Here is a 27,974-nt window from a genome sequence, read left to right on the forward strand (position 1 = left end):
AGAGTCATACCGACTCAGAACGTTGGCTCTGTTTCTCTCTTCACAGATGCGACAAGACCTGGTGAGTTTTTCCAGCACTTCCTGTTTTTTTATTAAACACGCAGGGGTCAGCTTTGATTCAGTCAGTACTGCCTCTGATTGCAGCTCTGAGTCACGCTTCAGGACTCAAATGCACCACATTTATTGATTTGATTTGATTTGACTTGATTTATTGTCACATGTACTGAAGTGCAGTGAAAAGTATTTTTCTGCGGCTGAGGGAACGTACACAGTAGACAAAAAAAGAATCATCGACAGAGTACATTGACAAATGGTACATCGACAAACAGTGATTGGTTACAGTGCGGAACAAGGGGCCAAACAAAGCAAATACATGAGCAAGAGCAGCATAGAGTGTTGTGAATAGTGTTCTTACAGGGAACAGATCAGTCCGAGGGGGAGTCGTTGAGGCGTCTAGTAGCTGTGGGGAAGAAGATGTCCCTATGACTGGATGTGCGGATCTTCAGACTTCTGTACCTTCTGCTGGATGGAAGGGTCTGGAAGAAGGCAAAGCCTGGGTGGGAGGGGTCTCTGATAATGCTGTCTGCCTTCCTGAGGCAGCGGGAGGTGTAGACAGAATCAATGGGGGGGTGGCAAGCTTGTGAGATGCGTTGGGCTGAGTTCACCACACTCTGCAGTTTCTTGCGATCTTGGGCCGAGCAGTTGCCATACCAGGCTGTGATGCAGTTGGATAGGATGCTCTTAATGGCACATCTGTAGAAGTTTGGGAGAGTCAATGTAGACATGCCGAATTTCTTTAGCTTCCGTAGGAAGTAGAGACATTGTTCGGCTTTCCTGACTGTTGCATTAACCTGAGGGAGTGCTGCCTAGCCAGAGCTGCTGTCTTATGAACGAGGTGTTAAATTGAGGTCCGGTTCGCTCTCGCCGGGGGATGTACAACATCCCATGACAAAATTGTGAAGCAGAGCAGGGGATTACCCCCAGTGTCCTGGACAATATTTATCTCTCAGTCGACATCACCCGAAGTCAGATAGTCTGGTCATTTTGGCTTTTCACCAGACGTTCTGACGAAAAGCAGAAAGGATTCGAAATGTTAATTCTGCTTCCTCTCTCCTTACAGATGCCGCCAGATCGGCTGGGATTTTGCCGCATTCCCTGTTCTTGTTTCAGATTCCAGTATCCGCAGCATTTTGCTTCTTTTATCTGGTGGAATGTTTTTTGTGGGAGCTTGCTGTGTGCACATTGGTTGCCGCATTTCTTCCAGTTCAACAATGGCTGTCCTCCAAAAGCACTTCATTGATTGTAGTGTTCTTTGAGATGCCCTGTGGTGGCGAAAGTTTCTTGTACAAATGTGCCATTGTAAAATCAGAGTGAACAGCAGCGATTTGGTGGGACCTGTGTCTCAAAGCCCAGCATGTGATGAATAGAAAGATCAGTCTTACTTCAAACTTTTATGATCGTTCTTTTTCCAAAGAGGAATGCGAGAATGTTTTTGCAAGGGGGGAGCCATAAGCTGCACAGAATCCCTATAGTGCAGAAAGAGGCCATTCGGCCCATTCAATCTGCACCGACGCTCTGAAAGAGCACCTTACCTAAGCCCACTCCCCCGCCCCATCCCCGTAACCCCACCTAATCTGTACACCTCTGGCCACTGGAATGTTGGGAAAATAGGGCAATATATGAAACTGTCTGGAGAATGCAAATGAGTGGAGGTTTCTCGCAGCTTCTGCTCTTCCTGTCAATCCCTGACATTGACGCGAGCAACATTTCTCTAAACTAAGTAGATTGGGAGTGGACTGTGCCAGTTCTCAGCAGAGTCTCTACTCATCATTGCAATGTGTGAGTTTGCAGGTTGCCAATGAAAACAAAATGTACTAGCTGTTGTGTTCTGTGGCCTCGCTCAGCCAGGATACTCACAGAACTGTTGATGACTAACTTTGAATGATGATTTATTATTTAACATGTGGAAGAAGAACACGAAGAATATTATACAGACCAGGTTGCACTGGAACTACCCGATGTGCGACTGTCCGTGTGTACGCCTTACTATCAACTCATGAGTCTGCCACACCACGCAACCAAGGTCTGACGCCACCAACGGGTTGGAGGTCACATTGCTATCTGCACAGAATCTTACTCACAGACATATCGCCACTCTAGGTAAAGCTCAGGAGATCTGGCAGCATCTGTGGGGAGAGGAACAGTTAATGTTTCAAGTCCAATATAACTCTTACTTTGAATTTCCGAAGAGTCAAATTGGACTTGAAATGTTGGGCGGATTCTCCAGCCTCCTGGCCGCGTGTTTCTTGGCCATTGAAGCCCCCCCCCCACGATGCTGGGAAACCCCCAGGTGGTGGTGCACTGCCGGCGGAAGCGGTTAATCCCACCGCCAGTGAATGACCAGAGAATTCCCAGCGTTATCTCTGTTTTTCTCTCTCAAATGCTGCCAGACCTGCTGCGTTTTCCAGCACTATTTCAGATCTCCAGCATCCGCAATATTTTGCTTTTGTTTTACTGGCTGCTGGAGCTCCTTCCAGCCGGAGAGTGCCAATCCATGGCCTGGGAATCCCTCATTACTGTTAAGACTTTGGATACGGAGGTCATGAATGCTGAAGGATGGCATTTAGAAACTGCGAGTCGGTCCGTAATCCAATCTGTCCGGATGCTTGTCCAATTTGCAACTCTTACACTCGCCTCCATTTATGGTGCGATTACAAAGAGACGGACATATACTTTCAGCCCCTCACTGAAAACACTCCAGCTGCCTCAAGGCTCAAACTGACCTTTCACTTGAGTGTCAAAGGTCAAAGATAAGAGGAATGGGTTTCTCCGACCCCCCGCCAGGCCGGAGAATCGCCGGCGGACGGCGTGAATCCCGCCCCGCCGCCCCGACGCTGGCTGCCGGATTCTCCGGCGCCGGGTTTTCGGCGGGGGCGGGAATTGCGTCACGCTGGTCGGGGGCCGTTGGCAGTGGCCCCCCCCCGGCGATTCTCCGCTCCGCGATGGGCCGACTGGCTGCCCGTTTTCGGTCAGTCCCGCCGGCGTGGATCAAACAAGGTCCTTACCGGCGGGAGCTGGCGCTGCGGGCGGCCTGGGGAGTCCATGGGGGGGCGCGGGGGCATCTGGCCCCGGTGGGGGGGCCCCCACGGTGGCCTGGCCCGCGATCGGGGCCCTCCGATCTGCGGGCGGGCCTGTGCCGTAGGGGCACTCTTTCCCTCCGCGCTGGCCGCTGTAACGGTCCACCATGGCCGGCGTGGAGACGAAGCCCCTGCGCATGCGCCGGGATCACGCCAGAACACGCTGTCGCTCCCGCGTATGTGCCAACTCACGCTGTCCGGCCGAGGCCCTTCGCCGAGGAATGGCGCCAACCCCGCCGGTGCCGGCCTAGTCCCTGAAGCTGCGGCGGATTCCGCACCTTCCGGGCGACCCAACGCCGGAGTGGTTCACACCACTCCTCAGCGCCAGTATGGCCCGCCCCGCTGGATAGCGGAGAATCCCGGCCCAGAGGTCTGACTTACCCTGCTTTTACGCAATCAGTAGACTGAATGGAGGAGAACAGGTAAATAAATTAAATAAAAAACAAAGGGGTATGAGGGGTGCTCAGTATTTCTGGAAGTGGGCATATACCTGAAATTGTCCATCAGGGTGGATGACTGTTGCAGAGACTCCAAAACTGACTCACTGCCCCCAAAAGCATAAAAACATCAAGAAAAGGCAAGATCATGTTCATTATATTCAAGGACTTGGCTCATGGCTGATAATGGAAGCACTTTTTTCAATTTTACCAAGCACAGACTGCCCGGCCAGTCTTTCAGAAGATCTGTCACCTTGGACACCCTAGAAATCGAACAATTTCCGGAAATGGCTAAACACATTGGACTACAAATAATTAAATTCCCTTTGCGAGAGGCCAGGCCATTGCTGCCAAAAGTTGAATCATTGGCAACCAACACTTGATAGAATGATTTTCATAATGATCAGCTGTCTCAGAGGACAAAAGTTACTCTGAAGTTAGCACTCAAACTTGTCATAGTGCCCCAGTGCTTAACGTTTCGAGATTCGAAAACAATGCACAGTTGGAAAATGTAATTGGTCGGCTGAGGATTATTTCAAAACGAACTCAACTCCAGATATTCTGAAATATATTTATTCCCATTTTGACCGCGACAATTATTTTAGAGCCACAAAATTACGTTAATAATTGTCAGTCAAGTTGCAGCATAATAAGTGACCTGTACGTTCTGATGTGTTATGGTGGAGGAACTTGGAAGTGATGTGAATTTCAGTCTCGGTTTAACCAGTCTTGTCATTAGTCCAGAGATACAGTTGGCCAATGTTTAATCTCCTGCCCCTTGTGGACGAATAGAATCATAAAGGTGTGTAAATTTAGAAGGAAGCCTTTCGGCCCATTGTATCAGTGCTGGCCCTTTGAGAGTCGTACTTTGTCTCTCATCCTCACTTGTTGTCCTTAGTTCTTCATCCCAAGCAACCTGTCCAACTCTCTCTGAAGGTTATTTATGGAATCAGCTACACTGCGTTTTCAATGGAATATTCATGATCCCTGGCTGAAAAAAAATCTCTTCGTCTCAGTTCGAGAGGCAGGATTTTCCGGTCCTGCTTGCTGCCGGGATCGTCCAGTCCTGCCCAAAGCCAATGGACTTTTGGCTGCGCTGCCAAATCTCCTGCGGCAGATCATGCCACAACAGGGCTGGGAAATCCCCACCTTGGTGTTTCGCCAACAATTTCCAATCTATAACTTCTGGTTATATTGACCAACTTGCCAGAGGGAATAGTCTTTCTCTCTTTGCTCTATTAAAACCTCTCATCATCTTGACAATCTCTATTTGGTCTCCTCTTAATCTTCTCTGTCCCAAAAAGAATGGTCCTAACATTCACAAGTTCCTCACCCACAATTACATCCTGGTAAACCTCCTCAGTAGCCTTTCCAAGGCCTCACTATCTTTCCTGAACGTGGTAGTTGTCCACAGGACTTTAGCTGAGGCCTAACCAGTGGTGCCCAAAGGGTTGAATGAGGATGGATAAAACATCTGTGGATATTGGTTACTTGAATAATGCATGACTGATAAATTATATCTGAAAAACAGCAGCAACTTATTTATTTTTTATTAAATTTTTTTTTTTAAAATCAGTGTACCCAATTCATTTTTTCCAATTAAGGGGCAATTTAGCATGGCCAGTCCACCTACCCTGCACATCTTTTGGGTTGTGGGGGCGAAACTCACGCAAACATGGGGAGAATATGCAAACTCCACACGGACAGTAACCCAGAACCGGGATCGAACCTGGGACCTCGGCGCCATGAGGCAACCATGCTAACCACTTGTGCCAATGTGCTGCCCTGAATAACAGCAGCAACTTGACACGTAAGGTAACAAAAAGCTTGGTCAACAGGATAGCGCCTTAACAGAGGAGTGAGAGAGGTAGAGAGGCAAAACATTTTGGGGAGGGAATTCCAGAACATAGAATTCCAGGCAGCTAAAGGCACAGCCCCCGATTGTGGACCAATTAAAGTGGGAGTTGTGCAGGAGTTGTGTTTCGTCTTGAGCTTGGGGGTCTAGACGTAATTTCTTCAGGGGTTGCCTTTTAACATGAACTGCTATTCACCACCCACTTTGCTGGAAAGGATTGTGCCGGGTCAGAGGGCAGCATCATGTCCGGGATATATGGGGGACGGATCAAGGGGGAGCGGCAGGTCTCAGTGGAGAAGGTGAATGCTAGGTGGGCGGAGGAGCTGGGTCCCATTTTGGAGGATGAGGTGTGGAGTAAGACTCTCCGTCGGGTGAATGCTATGACATCCTGCGTGAGGCAACTCAAGGTGGTGTTCAGGGCACATTTTTTAAATAATAATCTTATTTATTGTCACAAGTAGGCTTACATTAACACTGCAATGAAGTTACTGTGAGAATCCCCTAGTCGCCACATTCCAGCGCCTGTTCAGGTACACAGAGGGAGAATTCAGAGTGTCCAAATTGCCTAACAGTACGTCTTTCGGGACTTGTGGGAGGAAACCGGAGCACCCGGAGGAAACCCACGCAGACACGGGGAGAACGTGCAGACTCCGCACAGACAGTGACCCAAGCCGGGAATTGAACCCGGGACCCTGGAGCTGTGAAGCAACAATGCTAACTGTGTTACCATGCTGTCCACTCTCACCAAGACCAGAATGCGTCATTTTTTGCAAGGACATTGTGGTGTGTGCCTGCAATCGAGAGGGCCTGCAAACCATGTGCACATGTTCTGGTCCTGCTCCAAGTTGGTGGGTTTTTGGGGGCCTTATGTTAACACCATATTGGCAACTTTAAATGTGGATTTGGAGTCCTGCCCATTATTTGCAATGTTCGGGGTGTCAGACCAGCCGGAATTGAGGATGGGGGTGATGGCAAATGCGTTGGCTTTTGCCTCCCTGCTGGCTTGGCGGTGGATCCTGCTGAGTTGGAGGCAGGTGGCACTGACCAGTGTCACAGCGTGGTTGGGTGACTTGACGGAGTTTTCACAAAACGAGAAGGGGAGTGATTGACAGATTTGATTGCAGATGGCATCCGTTTATGTTGCATTTCAGGGATCTGGGGCGTCATTCTCCGACCCCTCAGCGGGTCGGAGAATGGCCGTTGGCCGCCGTGAATCCCGCCCCCGCTGGTTGCCGAAGTCTCCGGTACCGGAGATTGGGCGGGGGCGGGAATCGGGCCGCGCCGGTTGGCGGGCCCCCCCGCTCAATTCTCCGGCCCGGATGGGCCAAAGTCCCGTCGAGAAATTGCCTGTCCCGCCGGCGTAAATTAAAGTAGGTATTTACCGGCGGGACAAGGCAGCGTGGGTGGGCTCCGGGGTCCTGGGGGGGGCGCGGGGCGATCTGACCCTGAGGGGTGCCCCCACGGTGGCCTGGCCCGCGATCGGGGCCCACCGATCCGCGGGCGGGCCTGTGCCGTGGGGGCACTCTTTCCCTTCCGCCTCCGCAACGGCCTCCACCATGGCGGAGGCGGAAGAGACTCTCCCCACTGCGCATGCGCGGGAAACTGTCAGCGGCCGCTGACACTCCCGCGCATGCGCCGCCCGGGGATGTCATTTCCGCGCCAGCTGGCGGGGCAACAAAGGCCGTTTCCGCCAGCTGGCGGGGCGGAAATCCCTCTGGCGCCGGCCTAGCCCCTCAATGTCGGGGCTCGGCCCCCAAAGATGCAGAGCATTCCGCACCTTTGGGGCAGCGTGATGCCCGTCTGATTGGCGCCGTTTTGGGCGCCAGTCGGCGGACATCGCGCCGTTGGGGGAGAATTTCGCCCCTGGTCACTGTTAGCTGTTAGGGAGGGTGTTCTGTTGGTGAGCGGTGGGGTGGGGGGCGGGGAGGTTATAATTGTTGGGAGACTTTTTATTTTCGTTAGGTATGGTTTATTGAGGTTGTTGATGCTTGCTTTATTGTTTGGCTGTTTCTTATGTAAAAAATGTTAAAAACTCTAAAAAAATATTTTCAAAAGAAAAAGCAATCTCTCCGAACTGTCCAATGCCTATGACATGCAAATTCAAAAAAACTGGTGAGAGTGCTAAAAAAAAAATGCAAATTAGAATATTGCACCAGTAAAAAGCGTGTGAATATTTAAATGAACACAGAAATTGTTGTTACTCAAAAGGGACCCCGGCTGTTTGATGTTTAAAATTCAATTTTGTACTTAAACAGAATCTTCTTGCAAAATGGATGTTGTTCCAATTAAATCCAATCATTCTGATAGGCCTTGAAATACTTTGCGAAGGAACAAAATGTATCAGACGCTCTCTCTCAAAGCTTGAAGCCACCAAACATCAAATTTAAGATTATTTTAATGTTCAGTGGGTGAATGCAACAAAGATAAATCTGTCACTGCATCTCCTCAGCACCTATCTTATTTATTTGTCCTGGATTGATTTAGATCTCATTCAACTGGTTATTACACAAGAACTGAAGACCTGTTTTAAAAGCAAATAGATTATTACAATGATCCATGTGAAGAATTAATCTTCTCTGCTGAAACTGAGAACTTATGGATCTACTGCTTTCAAATTTAACTTTGACACATTGCGCAGTCATAGACAATTACAGCCCTGAATTTGTGATTCCGACAAGGTCAATGCCCGGATTATTGTAAACACAGGCATTCTCTGACCAGGTAAAGAGTGAACGAGCCTCATCACATTTTGTGAAGGGGGGCCCTCCCACAAGTTGAAGCTGTCTTGACTCCTCAAGGCACAGGAAGGTATGCGATTGGTTTGAGGGTAGGAATTTGGGGGAGTCAGCAGCTCTTGAAAGATTGCTGCTCAAAAGGGTGCTTTTCTGAGTTGAGGGCTCTGACTAGTGGTGTTCCACAGGGATCAGTGCTGGAACCATTGCTGTTTGTAGTATATATAAATGATTTGGAGGAAAATGTAACTGGTCTGATTAGTAAGTTTGTTTGGCAACACAAAGGTTGGTGGAATTGCAGATAGCGATGAGGACTGTCAGAGGATACAGCAGGATATAGATCAATTGGTGACTTGGGCAGAGAGACGGCAGATGATGTTTAATCCGGACAAATTAACAGATGGGGTACAGAAGGATACAGGCAGTTGGTCTAGACAGGACACGTGATCGGCACAGGTTTGGAGGGCCAAAGGACCTGTTCCTGTGCTGCATTATTCTTTGTTCTTTTGTTCTTTGTTCTTTAATTGTGAGGTAATGTATTTTGGAAGGGTGGGAAATATACAGTAAATGGCAGAACCCTTAAGAGTATTGACAGGCAGAAGGCTTTGGGTGTACAGGTCCACAGGTTACTGAGAGTGGCAACACAGGAGGAGAAGGTAGTCAAGAAAGCATACGGCATGCTTGCCTGCACTGCTGGGGCATTGAGTATAAAGTAATGCTGCAGCATTATAGAACCTAAGTTAGGCCACACTTGGAATATAGTGTTCAATTCTGGTCGCCACACTACCAAAAGGATGTGGAGTTTTTGGAGAGGGTACAGAAGAGGTTTATCAGGATGTTGCCTGGTATGGAAGGCATTAGCTATGAGGAGAGGCTGGATAAACTCGGTTTGTTCTCACTGGAACAATGGACGTTGAGGGGCGACCTGAGAGAAGTCTACAAAATTATGAGTGGATAGTCAGAAGCCTTTTCCCAGGGTGGAAGAGTTAATTACTAGAAGATATAGGTGTCAGGTGCGAGCGGCAAAGTTTCGAGGAGATGTGCGAACTCCTTGCCAGAGGAGATGGTGGAAGCAGGTACGAAAGTGACTTTGAAGGGGCATCTTGACAAATACATGAACAGGAATAGAAGGTTACGGACCCTGGAAGTGTAGAAGGTTTTGGTTAGACAGCCAGCATGCTCAGTGCAGGCTTGGAGGGCCAAAGGGACTCTTCCTGTTCTGCACTTTTCTTTGTTCTTTGTAATCCTTAAAACTAAAAGGAAACATTTCATCTTCTAACTTATACCTTCTCTATTTCCAATTAAGCAAAACCCATTACAGGTCAAAAGCCCCTTGAAAATAAAGTTAGTAAACACAGAGATCCTTACTGTCCTCTGAGTAAAGAGTTGCTTTCAGCAAAGGAGAGTGACCCTTTCCAGTCACAACCTGCAATTCCTTCTATTTTTGGCCAACCAAAAACTAAACTGCCCGCTGCAGACCTGGCTTCTCGCATTAATTACATCATCTCCATTCCACTCAGAGCCCGTGACCATGCATACCTAAGTCTAAACACAATCCCTTTAACGATTAAACCCACAGGGAACTTCATTCTATACACAAAATGCTATTAGTCCTATACAGGTAAACAAGTGAATGGTTCGAATCAATGATTACCTTACTTTTACATCATTTTAATACATCTTTTGCAGGCACACCGCCTGCCTGTATGTTAAACAAGGATTTAAAGAAAAAATTACTGCGAAAGATATGTAATACAATATATATAAGAATTTCTTACATTCATCACAATGTTTGATAGCTTGTGCAGTTCTCATCCTCAATGTGTCGAGCCAACTGTTATTGTCCCAAGAACGTCACCGTTGGCAAATACAAAATTCCATCTCAAATCCAATAAAAAAGAAAGTTTTGCATTTCGTTCGCAGTTTTCACAGCCCAGAACATTTTACAGCCAATGTCATTTTTTGACGTGGTTACTGTTGAAATGTAGGAAATATGTCTCAAATAGTCAATTTGTGCTCAGCGAGGTGGTCACCTGTTTTGTAACTGTTAGTTGGAGCAAGTTTTTCTTTACTCATTCATTGGCTGTGGGCATCGCTGGCAAGACCAACATTTATTGCCCGTTACTACTTGTCCTTGAGAATCACAGAGTGGTTACAGCTCGAGGCCATTCAGCTCATACTGTCTGCACCGGCTCTCTGAATGAGCAATTTGTCATGATATGCAGACATGCACATAATGAGATACAGACAGGCAGCTAATGAACACAGAGAACAGGACATAACCAATCAGCAGGCAGAACACTTGGGGGTGGTTTCCCACTATAAAAGGCACGAGGCACTCACACTCCGCCTCTTTCCACTGGGGACATCTACAGAGTAAGTCAGGGTGTATGTACAGTATCACACCTCCAGCACGTGGCTAAGAGCTAGTCTGCTTCAGTCAGACAGAGAGATTACACTTAGGTTAGCAGAGAGTCGAACTCACAGAGAACGGTGCGAACTGTGTGACAGGTTCAATAAATCAAATTGAACTAACTTCAAGGTCTGGAGTCTATTTCAATCATAGCTGCATCCAGTTGCAGCCCATGTTATCTCAGTGTGCTTAACACAACACAATTCACCTCATACCACTTCTCCCTGAAACATTGCATATTCTTCCTTTTCAGATAATAATAATCCAATTCCCTTTTGAATCCCTCAATTGAAGTTGCCTCCACCAAACTCTCTGGGAGCTCATTCCAGATTTGTCGTGTGAAAAAGTTTCTCCTCATATGTCCTTTGCCAATTACCTCAGATCTGTGCCCCCTCCTTCTCAGTCTCTCCGCCAGTGAGAACTATTTCTCCCTATCGACTCTGTCCAGACCTCGCATGATTTTGAACACCTCCATCAAATCTCCTGGCAACCTTCTCTTCTCCGAGGAAAACAGCTCCACCTTCTCCAGTCTGTCTAGGTAACTGAAGTTCATCATCATTGGACCCACCTGGGTCACTCTTTTCTGCACTCTCTCTAATGCCTGCGTGTCTTCCCTAAAGTCCGGTGCCCAGACCTGCAGATTGAGCCCCTTTTCGAGCAGCTGAAGTCCGTTAGAATGGGCAATGAATGCGCAATGCACCAGGGTGGGCAAGCTGCCTTCAGGCTTCAGGAGGAAGTGGCGCGGGAACTGTACCCAGCTCAATCGACACTTGAGACCTGGAATACCTACAAGGCAGAGAACCCAGCCGACGTTTGGATATTGTACACAAGCTTTTGTGTCAAGAAATGTTCTGTGTGGCACTTAAAACATTGCTCTGTATCCGAATAAGGCATGCGCCTTTTGGTATTTTTGATTGCCGTTTAATGCTGCCCAGCATCAGAAACCGACAACGGTGTCGATTATCGATGACGTGGGTTTGCTCTGTCTTGCCATGCCTCCTCAGAATTGTCCCCTCGCCACCCACTGTCACACTGCGCACATCACCTTTTCCTATTTGGTTCTCAATTCTGCTGATTGGTCGGTCCCCCAAACTTGTACGTATGCTGGAAAAAGCAGCTTGCGGGGCGGGGTGAGCAGTGGGGGCTTTGGGGGGGGAAGGTAATAGTTATTGGTAATTGTACAAAACAGTTAACATAATTATACAGTCAAGGCAGCGCAGAAAGTGTGTATTCAATCCACCATGCCTATGCCAACTCATTCGAAGAGCTATCCACTCCCACTGCTCTTTCCACAAGGCCCTGAAAGGTTTTCCTTTCCAAGTTTCTTTATCCATTTCCCTTTTGAAAATTACCATTGAATCTGCTTCCGCTGACCTTTCACGCAGCGCATTGAACATCATCGTGACCTTGTGTGACCTTGTCTGTGGTTCTTTTACAGATGACCTTAGGTCTGTGACCCCCCCCCCCCCCCCCCCCAAGTAACCGTCACTCCCGTCACTGCAAACAGTTTCCCTTTGGCTGTTTGCATTTGTTTATTGTCACGTGTACCGAGGGACAGTGAAAAGTATTTTTCTGCGAGCAGCTCAACAAATCATTAAGTACATGGAAAGAAAAGAGAATAAAAGAAAATACATAATAGGGCAACACAAGGTACACAATGTAACTACATAAGGGTTTGTCAAAAACCTCCTCATCTTCTTGCCCTCTGCTGAATCGCCCCTTTACTTCTGCCCCAAGCAGAACAATCCCATCGTCCCCCACCTCTCCGCTCGACTGAGGTCTCTCCTCCCAGGTGCCGTTCTCCTCAATCTGCCCTGGGTTCTCTCTCCAAGGCCTTGACATCCTCTCGCAAGTGCGATGCCCCAAAATAGTCTGAATTCTCCAGCCGGGGCCTGACCCGTGGTTTATAATGATTTATGATCCTTTGCTGCCGCTGGTTCAAAACCCCAGAACTCCCTCCCTAACAGCAGGGCGGGTGTACCTACTCCTCAGGGACTGCGGCAGTCCAAGAAGGCAGCTCACCAGCGGCGTCTGAAGGGATGGGCAATAAATGCTCGCCATCGCTGAAATCACATGAATGAGTAAAATAAGATTAGCGTAACCCCCTGGCTTTTGTGGTGGTGCGGTGGTACTATCACTCGCCGGGTAATTATTTAGAGACCGACACTCCTGGGTTCAAATCCCACCACAGCAAATGAGGGAGAAATAATATATTTTCTACAGTTTAAAAACTAGGCTGATTTAAAATAATACTGTACAAGGTTATGAGGGGCATGGACAGGGTGGATAGGGAGCAGCTGTTCCCCTTCGTTGAAGGGTCAGTTACGAGGGGGACAGAAGTTCAAGGTGATGGGAAGGAGGTTTAGGGGGGATTTGAGGAAGGACATTTTTACCCAGAGTGTGCTGATGGTCTGGAACGCGCTGCCTGGGAGGGTGGTGGGGATGGGTTGCCTCACATCCTTTACAAAGTACCTGGATGAGCACTTGGCACGGCAGAACATTCAAGGTTCTGGGCCAAGTGCTGGCAAATGGGATTAGGTAGACAGGTCAGGTGTCTTTCATACGTCGGTGCAGACTCGATGGGCCAAAGAGCCTCTTCTGCACTATATTACTCTGGGATTCTAAGCCTCTATTTATAAAGACAATGATCCATCTAGCTTGTTTTCACAGCTTCATCAACTCACCCTGCCACCTTCAAAGATCTCTGCACATGTATCAAATCGGCTGCTCATTATGCAGGCACCTGGATTCCCATTTCCATTGATATGGAGCGTTTTGCACCATCAACGGAAATTAAGAGTTCAAAGCCATAGCCGGGAGCACATGACCTTTTGCATACAACAAGAGCGAGCACTTAACGCACCTCGTTTAACCAGGACACAACATTACTTTGGTGTCTGATATGATTTTTATTCTGCTCAGGATCTCGTGAGTTATGCAATCGGGTTGTACATGAAATATGATCATGGCGAAAGCATCAGCCTGTGGAATCCCAATGCGGTTTCCCACAGCTACAACTGATTAACAGCAATAAAACGTAGCGGCCTTATTCCATTACTGGCTCCCACTACAAGCTTGTGCTGCTGATCGCATTGACAAGACATTCTTCACACTTTGTGCAAACAATGCCATCAGTTACGGCTTCATTTTGTGAAGGTGCAGCTGCTGAGTGCAGGATTATTGCTGTAATTTCAACAATCGGGCTTTGCTCATGTCCTCTGTGCAACCTGAACTCAAAGGCGGAGAGCTATTATTCCCCCATCACAAACTGTTACTTCCAGCTTCCCTTTCTCAAACACTTTCGCAGCTTCTCGATTCCCCCTCGCCTGCATTCAAAATTAGGGTCATGACAACTTGATTTTCGAACTCTTCAAATGGAACTGGCTTCAATGAAGCAATATTATTTGACCTGATCAAAGCCTGTGAGTAGACTGAGTGTGGTTCGAATATTATTGTTGTTCTCTGTATTGGACCTTGTACTACAATACACATCGTAGGCATGATTCAACGGGACAAAAGTAGAGTCCTGTTTTGGGTGTGTCCACCGAGAAACATTGCACTATTTATTGGGACTTTGCCGTTTTATTTGGCCTCGGTGAGGAATGCCCGACTGAGGCTGCACTGACCTCATTTCCTGCGCCGATGAGCTCAGCTCCCAGTACAGGAGATGACTTTCCAATCTGGGAGCCATTTTTAAATGCTGCCCTGATCTTTCGATCCCTCCTCAGCCACACCAGAGTGGCCTCCAGACCCTTCCGCTGCACCCAACTTACCTGTTAAGGGGTCCTTGAGCTCTCCCCCCCACCTCACCCACCTCTTAAGGGCAAGGTACCCACGTGCCCAGTCTCGAGCATGGGCAACCTGCCATCCGGGCACCTTGGCACTGTCGGTCTGGCACCCTGGTAGTGCCCCTACCAGCCCAGCAGTGCCACTGGGACAATGTGGCAATGCCAGGGTGACACTGCTATGCGGCCAGGCTGGCAATGCTAAGGTGTCCAGGTGCGGGCAGGAGTGCCAGGGCACTCCCCAGAGCCCCACCACCCGGGGGCCTCTACTGGTCTGGGAGACCCCCCAGGTGCCGTTATGCCTAGTCCACGTTTGTGGAAACCAATGTTAAACGCTGCCCTGGCGAGGTCTCTCAGGTGAGGCCGTTAGTTCTCAGGTGCCGGGTGAATATGTTATTCATGAGGCTTTTTGAGCGTCGCAAATCTCATGAGGCCTCATCACGTCACCAAGTTGGGCGGGACGAGGCTGTTAAATCATGCCCCATGTCTGTTGATGGTCCCCGGATGGCCTATGCGTGATAATGGTACATCTATTTTAGCTGATATGTGACTGATCTTTGTCACTGACTTCACTGTACTTCATTTGTGGTTAAGTTCTATTATTATGGGCAGAATCCTGTTCTCTCCTGTGTGGCGAGTTTGGTGGTGGTGAGGGCATTTAATCAGGCGGAAAGGTGGCAGTGGGGACCGAGCCACCTTCCCACCTCCGCCACGATAGATCCATTGCGGGAAGGCCCATGGATGACTTTCCCATCCCAGTACCAATTGAGATACTTAAGTGGACAATCAGTGTCCAGTTAAGGACCTCCTCCTGCCACCATTAGTCCTAAACCAGCAACGGGTGGTGTGATGTTCCTTGTGGAGTCCCTCAAGATGGCTAAAAGTCATAGAGTTGACAAAAACATCAAGCTATTAGGCAGCACGGTCGCATAGTGGTTAGCACAATTGCTTCACAGTTCCAGGGTCCCATGTTCGATTCCTGGCTGGGTCGCTGTCTGTGCGGAGTCTGCACGTTCTCCCCGTGTCTGCGGGGTTTCCTCCGGGTGCTCCGGATTCCTCCCACAGTCCAAAGATGTGCGGGTTAGGTGGATTGGCCATGCTAAATTGTCCTTATTGTCCAAAAGATGTTAAGTGGGGGTTGCTGGGTTACGGGGATACGGTAGATACGTGGGCTTCAGTAGGGTGCTCTCTGTAAGGGCTGGTGCAGACATGATGGTCCAAATGGCCTCCTTCTGCACTGTAAATTCTATGACTATGTATTTCAAACAATGCTAGTTTATTTACAATACTTTACATGAGTTGCACACATTACGAAGCAATAGCTAAGAAAAGAACAGTATTAAATCTCTGCTACCAAAATCTATAATATCTTTCGAATACACCTTATCTCAACCCTTCACTAACACCTTCTCCAATACCTTCTCCAACACCTTCTCCCAGAACCCCAGGAGGCACAGTTTATTTATATGAGTACTCTATGGTGCCATCTGGTGTTGAGAGTTTAACATCATCTTGTTAAACTTTTACACTCCCTCGCTGTACATATCAATACAGGTGGGCCCTCGACCTATGGAGAGCATGAGAAGCACACCCATGTGGGAAGGTGAGGGTGACTCTCTTGGTCAGTGCAGGATCGAGGTACCTCACCTCTGGTCTGGGATCCAGCGGCGATCCTATGACTCCAGTTGGTGTTGAACGGGCAGCAGCCACCGCCTCCCCTGGTGCCACTGCTGTTTATTGGAGCTGCCAGCCTTTGATTGGCTGGCAGGTCATAATGGGCGGTACTTCTGCCTCCAGGGTGCTTGAGCCTGGGAGGTTGAGGACGGAGAGGTCCGCCGCTGGCCTGTCAGTGCTTAAGCGGAACAAGATGCACTAGGCCTTCTCGAAAGGAGTTGACGCGGGCCTCTCGCCAGCTCTTCAGCTGGCAGTTGAGACCCTGTCACCTCCACAAGGTACTGCACTACATTTCTGATTCCGAGAGAATATTCCTTCTGGCTGGGGAATGGAGAACACAAGGTCAAACTCTCTGAATAAGGGGTCAGCCATTTGCAATGAGCAGACTATTCTTCATTCTCAGCGTTGGGAACATTTGGAGAGATAACTATGGATGCTCCATCATTGAGTCTATTGAAGACACTGGTTGATAGATTTTTGGGTGCTAAAAATTAAGGGATGTGACGATAATGAAGAATGTGGATGTGGTGGTATGTATTAGGGGTCATGTGGGACTGTGAAGCCGAGATGCTATTGGCTGACAGATCCCGGGTCCTGGTTGGCTGCCGACTCCTGGCTCCGCCCTGAAGGCAGAGTATAAGAACCCGAGCTTCTCCCCGCAGCTTCATTCTGTTGCTGAACTGCTGGGGACAAGCATCGCTTAATAAAGCCTCATCGACTTCCTCACTTCTCGTCTCTCGTAAGTCATTGTGCGCTACAGTGGATATGTGCTGGTCGATCTGCTATGATATTGCTGAATGTCAGAGCAGGCTTCAAGTGCCAAATGACCTCCTCTAAATCTTAGCTCTTATGTTGCAGCACTGTAGACATCACCGAGCATTTTTAAACGCTCTACATCTCTCTTCTGGTTTATTTTCCAATTACTCCAAATCTCGTCCTATAGTTATTGACCCTTTTGCCCGAGGAAACTGCATCTCCTGACTTATTCTATCAAAATCCTTCTTAATTTTGAACACCTCTATTCAATCTTCCCCTTTTTAATAAGGACACTGGGAGTGTATGCTGAGTATAATAAAGAAGTAAAGTTTTTATTTACAACACAATATATACACTCTCCAGTAGGTCCCTACCAGGTTCCTCTTTCGTTGGCGTCTTTCTGGTCGACCTTTTATACAGAGGTTGATAAAGATTCCCCGCCCCTAGCGGGGGGGGGGGGGGGGGGGCGGAGGGGGGGGGGTGAGGTTGGGGTGGGGAGCTCGTACTCTGCAAGGCTCACGGGTAAGATCCCATCCTGTAGGCTCTGTGAGGGCAATTACACCCTCAATCTTCTCTGTTCCCAGGGGGATTAGCCCAGCTTTTCCATTCCCTCCTCAGAACCGAGGCATCCCATCTCTGATACCATTCCAGTCAATCCAGAAATAGGATTTTTTTTTTTTTTGATGTTCCGTCAATCTCCATACGAAACAACACAAAGAAAGGTCTTTTATCATCCCTGGTGTGTTACGAAAATCTCAACGCGATGACTGACAGACTGACTTACTGACAGCAATAATTAGCTTTTGCAGTCGGCGCAGACATGCATCAAAAATCATTATTGTCACACTGTAAACACAGTGTTAAACGCCTTTACACAGAATCCCAATCACATTGAGTGGCATGTATTTTAGCCTCGTACTCAACCTCTTAGCTTTTGAGCACTGCGTGGGCACAGAGGCATTGAAGTACAACATTATTCTGTTCTTCATTTGTACCAATATGAATATCTGCTATGGTTCAGGAGGTAGCACTGTGTGCCTCTGAAACTAGAACGTTGTGAGTTAAGTCTCACTCCAGGGACTTGGGCACAGAATCCAAGGTGAGTGCTGCACTGCCGGAGGGACCACCTCTTGGCTGAAATATTAAGCTGGAGTCCCATTGGCCTTCGGAGGTGGCTGTAGAAGATTCCGTAACTGCGATACAAAGACAGGCAGTGTAGTACTGCGCAAAAATGATTCTCCAATCAACATCATTAGAACAGATTATAGAACAAAGAACAAGAACAAAGAAAAGTACAGCACAGGAACAGGCCCTTCGGCCCTCCAAGCCCGTGCCGACAATGCTGCCCGACTAAACTACAATCTTCTACACTTCCTGGGTCCATATCCGTCTATTCCCATCCTATTCACGTATTTGTCAAGGTGCCCCTTAAACGTCACCATCGTCCCTGCTTCCACCACCTCCTCTGGCAGCGGGTTCCAGGCACCCACTACTCTCTGTGTAAAAAACTTGCCTCGTACATCTACTCTAAACCTTGCCCCTCTCACCTTAAACCTATGCCCCCTAGTAATTGATCCCTCTACCCTGGGGAAAAGCCTCTGACTATCCACTCTGTGCCCCTCATAATTTTGTAGACCTCTATCAGGTCGCCACTCAACCTCCTTCGTTCCAGTGAGAACAAATCGAGTTTATTCAACCGCTCCTCATAACTAATGCCCTCCATAACCAGGCAACATCCTGGTAAATCTCTTCTGCACCCTCTCTAAAGCTTCCACATCCTTCTGGTAGTGTGGCGACCAGAATTGAACACAATACTCCAAGTGTGATTATTACAATGCTGTTTGTGGGAGCTTGCTGTGCATAAATTGGCTGCTATTTTCCCTATATTTTAACAGGAACTGGACTTCAAAAAGTACTTCTGTAAACTGACTGTAAAGTTGTGGTCAAGAAAGATGCTTTGGAAATGCATGTTCTTTCGTCCTGTAGTAGGGATGTGAAGTAAGGTCAGAAATGAATGGTTCAGTTGAGCAACTGAATTGGCAAAAAAAAGAGAAATCTCTTGCAGTTCTCAAATGTTCGAAAGTCAAGTGTAGATTTATTTTGAAGTAATGTTTCCGCAGCATGTTCACTCTAGTGGAAATAAATTACACCAGCATGATATTATCAGCTCAAAGGTTAAAGAAAATCACACAGCTGGGACCATTGATTAACAGCATTGATCAGGTAAAGTAAGAGAGAGCTCGGGGAGGTTGTGTGGTGCAGTGGGTAGCAGCCGAGAATCCTTGTCTCTGAGCATCAAACTCTGGGTTCAAGTCCATATCCAAGGCTTGATGGCTAACGAAGGTGCACACGCAAATGTGGCTAAACAGGTATCAACTTGCCCAGGCTTCCAACACATGCTAATAGCAAGCGGTAAGAGTGGGAGATCTTGGTTAGCCATGCGATGAGAGAAATTGGAACCTTTACCTTGGCTGTCTCTAGCTCCATGTGAAAACATGTATGCAAAAAATGTTACTGCAGCCACTTGTACTGGGGGTGGGGGGGGGCTGTGATTGGACAGCCAGTGTGGATCAGATTGGTCCTCCCAGCATGGCATTCGATCCCAGTTCTGGCTTGGGTGGTTCTGGGACCTGCCTGCATGCCTTACCCATGGTGGATGTTGTGTCATTGTGGGTTGGTCCTGCCTCCAGGTACAGAAGAAGAAGGAGAGTGCAATTGTAAAGGGTGGCAACTAGAGTTTTGCCATCGCATTTTCCAAGTTGTGCAAAAATAAATGAGGGTACATTTTTTCCAGCTTAAAATTATGTTCATTGTAGCAACTTGTAATGTACTTTGAAATATCATCAACGTTTATGAAAATACAAGTGACACTGAGCAGCTTCTCATTGTTGATTTTACCGTTCACCTAAATGTCCCATGTCCCGTTGTGTTTGTCGAACACAAGGGGCAGCATGGTAGCACAATGGGTATCAATGTTGCTTCACAGCGCCAGGGTCCTAGGTTCGATTCCCGGCTTGGGTCTGTGCGGAGTCTGCACGTTCTCCCCATGCCTGCGTGGGTTTCCTCCGGGTGCTCCGGTTTCCTCCCACAAGTCCCGAAAGACGTGCTTGTTAAGTGAATTGGACATTCTGAATTCTCATTCTGTGTACCCGAACAGGCGCCGGAGTGTGGCGACTAGGGGCTTTTCACGGTAACTTCATTGCAGTGTTAATGCAAGCCTACTTGTGACAGTAAAGATTATTATCATTGTACTACACTTATAACTCCATCTCAATCTAGAGGCAAGGGATGAAGGTTAGCTCAGTAGCACCCACTTTTGAGTCTGACCAGGCCAATCACGAAGTGTTCAAAGTGGCATCTCTTTTTAAATGTATTCTTTCATGGGTTGTGGGTATCACTGGCAAGGCCAGCATTTCTTGCCGAACCCTGATTGCCATTGAGAAGGTGGTGGTGAACCCTCTTTATGAATACCTGCAGTCCATGTTCACACTTGTGAAGATGCATTCATTGACCTCGACTACGCGTGTGAAATTGTTCGTCATCTTCCCACTCTGCGTCCATATTCTTGGAGCCACACTCCCAGATCCCTTCCTTATCTCCTGTCAATGCCTTCTGGCCAAGGACCTGGGGGGCTTCCTGCCCCCTGAAGATACAGGGCATCAGTCCTCTCTTTGATAGGACTGGTTTAGCTCACTGGGCTAAATCGCTGGCTTTGAAAGCAGACCAAGGCAGGCCAGCAGCACGGTTCAATTCCTGTATCAGCCTCCCCGAACAGGCGCTGGAATGTAGTGACTAGGGGCTTTTCACCGTAACTTCATTTGAAGCCTACTTGTGACAATAAGCGGTTTCGTCTTCTTCTTCGTCTTCATCTCTTTCACCCAGACGTTTAACCTGTGTCTAAAAAGCAGGGCGCCCTCTCTACCTCATGGACAGCCATTCTTTGCTCTTCCCAGATTGGATTTACTGAAAGAATGATCCCCAGCATCAATGACAACTTCAGTGCACTTTGTCGGTGGCACAAAATTTGGAAATGTTATAAAATGTGAGGAGGATGGTGATAGACTTCAAGAGGGTGTAGACAAAAGCAAACTTCTGCAGATGCTTGAAATCTGAAATAAAAACAGAAAATGCTGGAAACACTCAGCAGGCCTGACAGCATCGGTGGAGAGAGCAACAGAGTTATTGGGGGAGAATTTCCTCGCCTCCCCCCCGCCCCCCTGGCGTGTTACATGGCAACAGGGGCGACCCGCCATTGGCCGGCGGGGGGGGATCTTCTGGTCACGCCATTGTCAAAGGGGTTTCCTATTGTATGCACCCCTGCTGCCGGGAAACCAGCTGTGGGCCTATCGAAACTGCATCGACCATCCGGTCAGTGGCATGGTAGCACAATGGTTAGCACTGTTGTTTCACAGCGCCAGGGTCCCAGGTTCGATTCCCGGCTTGGGTCACTGTCTGTGCGGAGTCTGCACGTTCTCCCCTGTGTCTGCGTGGGTTTCCTCCGGGTGCTCCGGTTTCCTCCCACAGGTCCCGAAAGACCTGCTTGTTAGATGAATTGGACATTCTGAATTCTCCCTCTGTGTACCCGAACAGACGCCAGAATGTAGCGCCTCGGGGCTTTTCACAGTAACTTCATTGCAGTATTAACGTAAGCTGACTTGTGACACTAAGAAAGGTTATTAAAGATTGTTATTAAGATTGTTAGAATGAGCACTGTACTTACGCTCACTCCCCCGCCCTCTCCCCAGAACCCCATCCATTGATCATGGCCAATCCACCTAACCTGCACATCTTTGGACTGTGGGAGGAAACCGGAGCATCCGGAGGAAAACCATGCAGACAGGGGGAGATCATGCAAACTCCACACAGGCACAAAGCCAAAATCGAAACCAGCACCCTGGCGCTGTGAGGCAGCAGTGCTAATCACTGGGCCACCGATGATCATTTGCAAATTCATAAACAGAAAATCTTCCATGAACCGGCACAAGAGGATGTAATAATTTCTGCTCTTTATTAAAAACATTCCTTGATATATTTGAGAATGAGAACCTGCTGCTGTTTTATTAATACAGCTGAAAAAGGGTTCATCGTCAAAAAGGGCATTTTTAGTTAGTGTTCAGTCTCCTACCCGTGCATAACCTGCTTTAAGATCATTTTAAAAATGATTTTAAAAGTCTGTACTGAACCATTTACTGGTTTAATTGATGGACACAAGTCAGATTCTTAGATAATCAATAACCTTTTAGCATTGAACCTAATTTAAAATGTGCTTACAAGTAACCAAGAAATCCAACTGAATTTGAAGAGCCTTCTGTACCAGTGCCACAAGATTAGGTGAACCAGGATTGTGGCTCGAGGTCAAATGATTTTTGAAAATCCTGGTAACTTAACCTTTCCTAAACGTAGCTTGTGTTTAAAATTCCTTGGTTGTTTGCATAGGTATGGCCAATTTCATCTATCTTACATTGATAATTCTGACCACGTTCAGGGGAATATCTAATCCCATGTATTTTTATCGTCATTGTATTTCGGAAAAAAGTTAATTCACAGCACAAGTGCACTTGCTTTTGATTCACTGATGGTTAGATCGAGACTCTGGCTCAATACATAAATAAATTGAATTTAATTGAACATTCTAAATTAAGTAATTTCATTTAGAGATGGTGTGCATAGTGGTGACGCCACTGGACTAGTAATCCAGAGGCCCAGACTGGTGTTCTGGGAACAAGGGTTCAAATCCCATCTTGGCGGCTGGTGGAATTGGAATTCAATCATGATCAAAAATGTCTGGAAATGACAGCGGGTTTCAGTAACGGTGACCGGGAGCTACCGTCAATTGTTGAATAAACCCACCTGGTTCACAAACGTCCTGCAGAGAGGGTAATCTGTTGTCCTTACCCAGCCTGGCCCTACATGTGGCTCATGGTATCCATGGTAATATGATTGACTCCTCACTACCCTCTGAAATGTCTGAGGAAACTACTCAGTTCAAAACCAATTGGGGTTGGGCAACAAATGCTGTTTTTTTGCCGCAACGTCCACATCCCGTGAGGGGGAAAGTTTAAAAACGGCCTATTAGTCTCCACAGCAGGTTTACGTGTAAATAAACCTCCTCAGCCCATCCAAGAGAACTAGTTTTTGTTGTTTCGTTTCGTTGCCTTAATTTAATACTTTCGTGTTCTCTAGCTTATTTTCAGCAGATGAAATGCGGTAGCAGATTTAACTCTCCTCCAGTGGGAATGCTTTGATTTTATGCCAGTGACAAAAGGTTAATGAAGATTAATGTCTGTTGAGGGATCAATCGTTAAAATTAACTCTGAAAATTCTCAGACTTGATTTCAGACTTAAATAGTATTCCTCAATGCCAGAAAAAGAAAACGAATGCCCTGCTGTACCGGTTATTTGATTTTTTTTTTAAACTCCTCATAATTTGGTCGATAATTATTACACACTTTGTCTCAAAATTGCTTTAAGCAACAGCATCAGTTTATTAGGAGCGCTTGAGGCAGTGGTTCAAGTGCAGATTGGGTGGTGGGACTATAAGGAGAGGTAGTGAATCGAAGAGGTAATGCCGTTTCTTACCAAAGACTATCTTGTAAGGAACAAAAATTATTGTATTATATTTTACGCATTAACTTTCCCCCATCTGCAGTGTAGGGATTCCATGGATTCTGCTGGTTTATTAAGTTGGACTTTGCGAGGGTGGAGCTATTGTTTTGTGGGGTTAGTACTAATCTCAGGTAACTGTGTCAAGCCAATCGCCCATGGTGACATTTTGGTGAGGTAATGACAGGCTGCTGCACTGTCAGAAGCACCAAACCCTATCTGTCTGCTCGAGGGATTCAGTCTGTTGTTAAACGCATCGGGAATAAAAGGGTGCAGGAAGTTCTGATGGTGGCCCGTCCAATGACCCCCCCCCCCCCCGCCCCATCAAACAGAGCCATCAGGAAGAGATTAGCTCTCCATTAATACCGGTGTGTGCAAAACCGCCGCCATGTTTCTTCATAATCCGCACACATCGAAGCAATTCATCACGTTGGGGGAGCTATGCCCCATTTCAGGGATAGACTGCGGGAAATGTCATGGGCAGGATGGACAATTTGACGGACTGTTCAAAGGTTCGTTGGCCTGGGGTGGGACTTTCCGGTCTCTGGGCCGGTCTGGAAAGTTCCGGACGAAACGTGCGGCTTCCATTTGTCCACTCAGATGTACAAATGCAGGTTGTGGAGTACTTTCTGACAAAAAAATAAAACAAATGTCAAAATTGAAATCAGACTGGGAAGCTGTGTCGCATCAGAGTGGAGGGCAGCCATTTTGGCAAAGTGGTTCCAGCATTTATTCAGTAAGAAAGCCCATTGTGAAATAAGGGCTGCATGATGGCCCTGGCCTACACTGCAGCCCCTGCCCCCACATGTTCCCCTCCCCCCCCTCATTCTCACACTCTCCCCCCCGGTCATTCCCCTGACACTTTGTCCTCCGCACTGCACCCCTGGCCTCGTCGGTGGCTGGCACCGGGAGGGTGGGGGGGTATCTAACCCTGCCACCCGTCCCTGCAGGCAGGGGCTACCCATGCCAGTGGTAGATTCTACAACCCCTGACCTACGCACTCCTGTGGGGCCTAATGTTGGGGTCCTCCTTGGGTGGGTCATGTGATGCCCCGCCAGCTGGCTGGCGCCTGGTTGTGGGGGGGTGGGCGTAGTGCACCTCCAACCAGTGTCATGTTTGGTGGCATGCGTGCGGGCATGGCCCACGGTTGGGATTCAGTCAGAGGGATGGGCACCTGTTGGGACCGTAACTGCGGTGCACTGTGCGTCCTTTGTACGACGCCCCAATTGTGGTTTAGAGGGGATGTGAGGAAAAACATTTTTACCCAGAGGGTGGAGGGAGTCTGGAACTCGCTGCCTGAAAGGCTGGTGGAGGCAGAGACCCTCATAACATTGAAGAAGTATTCAGGTGTGCACTTGCCATCCCAGGGCATACAAGGCACACAAGGGGTGGCACGGTGGCACAGTGGTTAACACTGCTGCCTCACAACTCCAGGGTCCTGGGTTCGATTCCCGGCTTGGGTCACTGTCTGTGCGGAGTCTGCACGTTCTCCCCGTGTCTGCGTGGGTTTCCTCCGGGTGCTCCGGTTTCCTCCCACAGTCCAAAGATGTGCAGGTTAGGTGGATTGGCCATGATAAATTGCCCTTAGTGTCCAAAGGTTGGGTGGTGTTCCTGGTTTACGGGGATAGGGTGGAGACGTGGGCTTGAGCTTAAGTAGGGTGCTCTTTCCAAGGGCCGGTGCAGACTCGATGGGACGAATGGCCTCCTTCTGCACTGTAAATTCTATGAAAACTAAGGGCCAAGTGCTGTAAAACGGGATTAGAATGGTTAGGTGGTTGTGTTTGACCGCCGCAGGCGAGATAGGCCGAAGGGCCTTTTCAGTGCTGTACGATTCTCTGACTCCATGAGTGTGGCACTGGGGGAGGTTCTGTAGTTTAGACATGGGCCAATGCTTGACTGGGACATGAGGACATTGCAATGCGCATCACAATCTGCATTGATTGAAAAGTGCTTTTGAATGTCCTCAGGGGGTGGAAGGTGCGACATAAGTGCGGCATTAACACAAATACATCCACCTTGCCTGTGGAAATGTCTCAAAATATTATGAAGATCAGCTGAAAAGGAAACGTAAGAAGTTCCCAGCAAGCAGAAAACACAATTTCCGGCTTGTGCTGTGAATAAAGAGTCTCGTTCCATCTGGCACCGCTCAAACACTCATACCACTCATTGTAGCATCTCCCTCCACCCTACTCCGACCTCCCGCACCTCGCCAACCTGATAGTATCTCGAGAAAACCGTGGAATTTAATGGGCTGGCACTTGCGTCCAAACTAATGACAAGCATTGGTGGATAGTTACGAAACGTTAGAGGGAAAAAAAACTTCTAGACACGTTTGCTTTCCAATTGAATGTTTCTATCCATTAGACCAGTCAGAAAGTGTGAATGTATAGTGGAGAAGTTTAATTTCTTTCCTCAGAAATGTCTCCCTAAATTTCTCCCTAAATTTCCCTTTAACATCAGTAGGAAGGTTCAAAAGTAATTGCAACAATGAAAGGCGTTAACCCACATTCAAAGGATTGCCAAGACTTGCCATTTGGTTTGGAGTAGAATATTTTGACCCGAAAAAAAAAAAGGAAAAGCACAGATTTATACAGTACCTTTCATGACACAGGATGTCTCAAAGCATTTTCCAGCCAAAGACGTACATTTGAAGAGCTGTTACTGTAGTCATGTAAGATATGCGGCAGTCAATTTTCTCACTCCAAACTCCCGCAGAGAGCAGTGGTTGGATGATCTGTTATTTTTGGGAAGTTGGTTGAGGGGGTGAATATTGGCCAGGACACCACAGGTAACTCCCCTGTCTCCTCTAAAATAGTGTCATGAGACAAATGTTCACTTGAGAGGGCTGGCCGGCCCTCAGTTTAATATCTCATTGGAGGGGCCGTAGCTCTGACAATGCAGCACTCCCTGAGTGCCGCATTGGAATGGCAGCCTTGATGTCTGTGCTCAGGTCCTGCAGTAGGATTTGTATGCAGAACCTGCTGACTCAGAGACTGTCCACTGTGTAAGAATCCTTCCTGTGTATTTCCTTTGCTCCCAGGTTTGGAGGGAGTTGGATCGATTGGTTGGCTGGCAATGAGTTGCCCAGGACAGTGCTCTACCTACACAGTGATTGGTTCCTGCATGATGCTTTCTGAGAGAACTGGGAAGAAGAGTTCAGACCTTGGAAGTGAAAAGAATGCTCTCTCTCTCTCGCTTCATGAAGTGAAAGAACTGCTTTATTGTTCTGAATGCAGTGAGCGCCTGGCGCATCCTTTGCTGTAAACCTGAAATGATGCTGAATCTGCAGGGAAGGTAGACAACCTTGCCAGAGAAATCCATCTCAGGTCCAGAAGGAAGAAGTATCAAAACGAAAGCCTGAACTTCAGAAAGACACTAGCTAGAAGTTATCCCAGTTCATCAAAGATCTTTATTCTTTTATTTTTATTAATACATTCTTTCCCTTTCCATGACTCTTCCCCTCTGTGTTGTTTGTGTGTGTGCGTGCGAGTAGCGAGTAGGGGAAATTAGGAAGGAAGGGGTTGGGAAAGGGGGATTCTATGACTGTATTAGATAGTTACATTGATTGTCCATTTAATTCTAATACTGTACATAATAAAATGACAGTTGTATTAAAGTTACAAACCCGGTGTCTGCGAGTTATTGGGGCTCAGCCAAGGTCCTCTGGTATTTTAAATAAAATCTAATTTCACCTCCATTGCAACTCCAGGCCAAGTGGGTCTGGGATTGACCGCGAGCTAGCCCAGGGCGCCGTGACAACTGAGGCACATATGTGTAGAAAGAGCAGCTCGCTCTAATAGCAAATGGGGTTCTCCGTGTTTGCTATGAAGAATACAGATTACACAATGGCTTCAAGGTACGCCTATATCTCCATGGACAATATATTTGAGTTGCACATCAACCTGATAATGGGATTCAGAACAGTCGCTCAAAGAGAAGATGAAGAGATTATTTGAACAAACAAGTGCTGCAGTTGGATTCAGGACGTATCTCGGAAGCACATGAATGAACTGGCAATGGTAGCAATTTGTGTTCATTGAAGGCAGAGTGCAGTGATGTGTACAATGCGTTTATACCATTACACATGCACAATATGATAAGAGCCTTCTGTAATCACCATAAGAAAGATTACCAGAAACTAAAACAAAATGGGAGAAAATGGGAGTGCACAAAAAGAAAAAGTACGCTAATATGCTCTGACTTCTTTTTCAGCCTGGTGAATTTTAAACTGAGGAAGATCAAGCGGGGAGTTTGATCGAAATAACCATTTGGACAAGCTGTCCTTGGCTATTAACCATTCGCTGTCTGAAGACAATAAGCAGGACGTCAACTTCGAGTACTTTAACATTGCAGAAAGCCTCACATGCTGAGAAAAGCAAGATCGTATTGATGTTGTGCAAACTCTGCAAGTTTCACAAGGACGTCAGGCAGCTCGTCAACAAAAGAAACTGCGGCCTGCCATACATCTCAATTAGCGGACAGTTTTCTGCCATGTACGGGTAAATGATCCAATTGAAATCTCTGCAGAAGCGTTCGGAGTTATTAAATGACCTTTGTCAGAATGGGCCATAATAACATGTGA

The 27,974-nt window shown here is 47.6% G+C and overlaps 1 long non-coding RNA gene across 1 annotated transcript; it reads left to right on the forward strand.

Moving 5' to 3' along the window:
• Position 1: 1 nt before the first annotated feature.
• LOC140391358 (uncharacterized) lies at positions 2-27,974 on the forward strand. The gene is made up of 2 exons (XR_011935002.1): positions 2-61; positions 27,605-27,974. It is a non-coding gene; the product is annotated as an uncharacterized lncRNA (long non-coding RNA).

The sequence above is a fragment of the Scyliorhinus torazame genome, chromosome 15, assembly GCF_047496885.1.
Source record: "Scyliorhinus torazame isolate Kashiwa2021f chromosome 15, sScyTor2.1, whole genome shotgun sequence".
NCBI classification, from domain to species: Eukaryota; Metazoa; Chordata; class Chondrichthyes; order Carcharhiniformes; family Scyliorhinidae; genus Scyliorhinus; species Scyliorhinus torazame.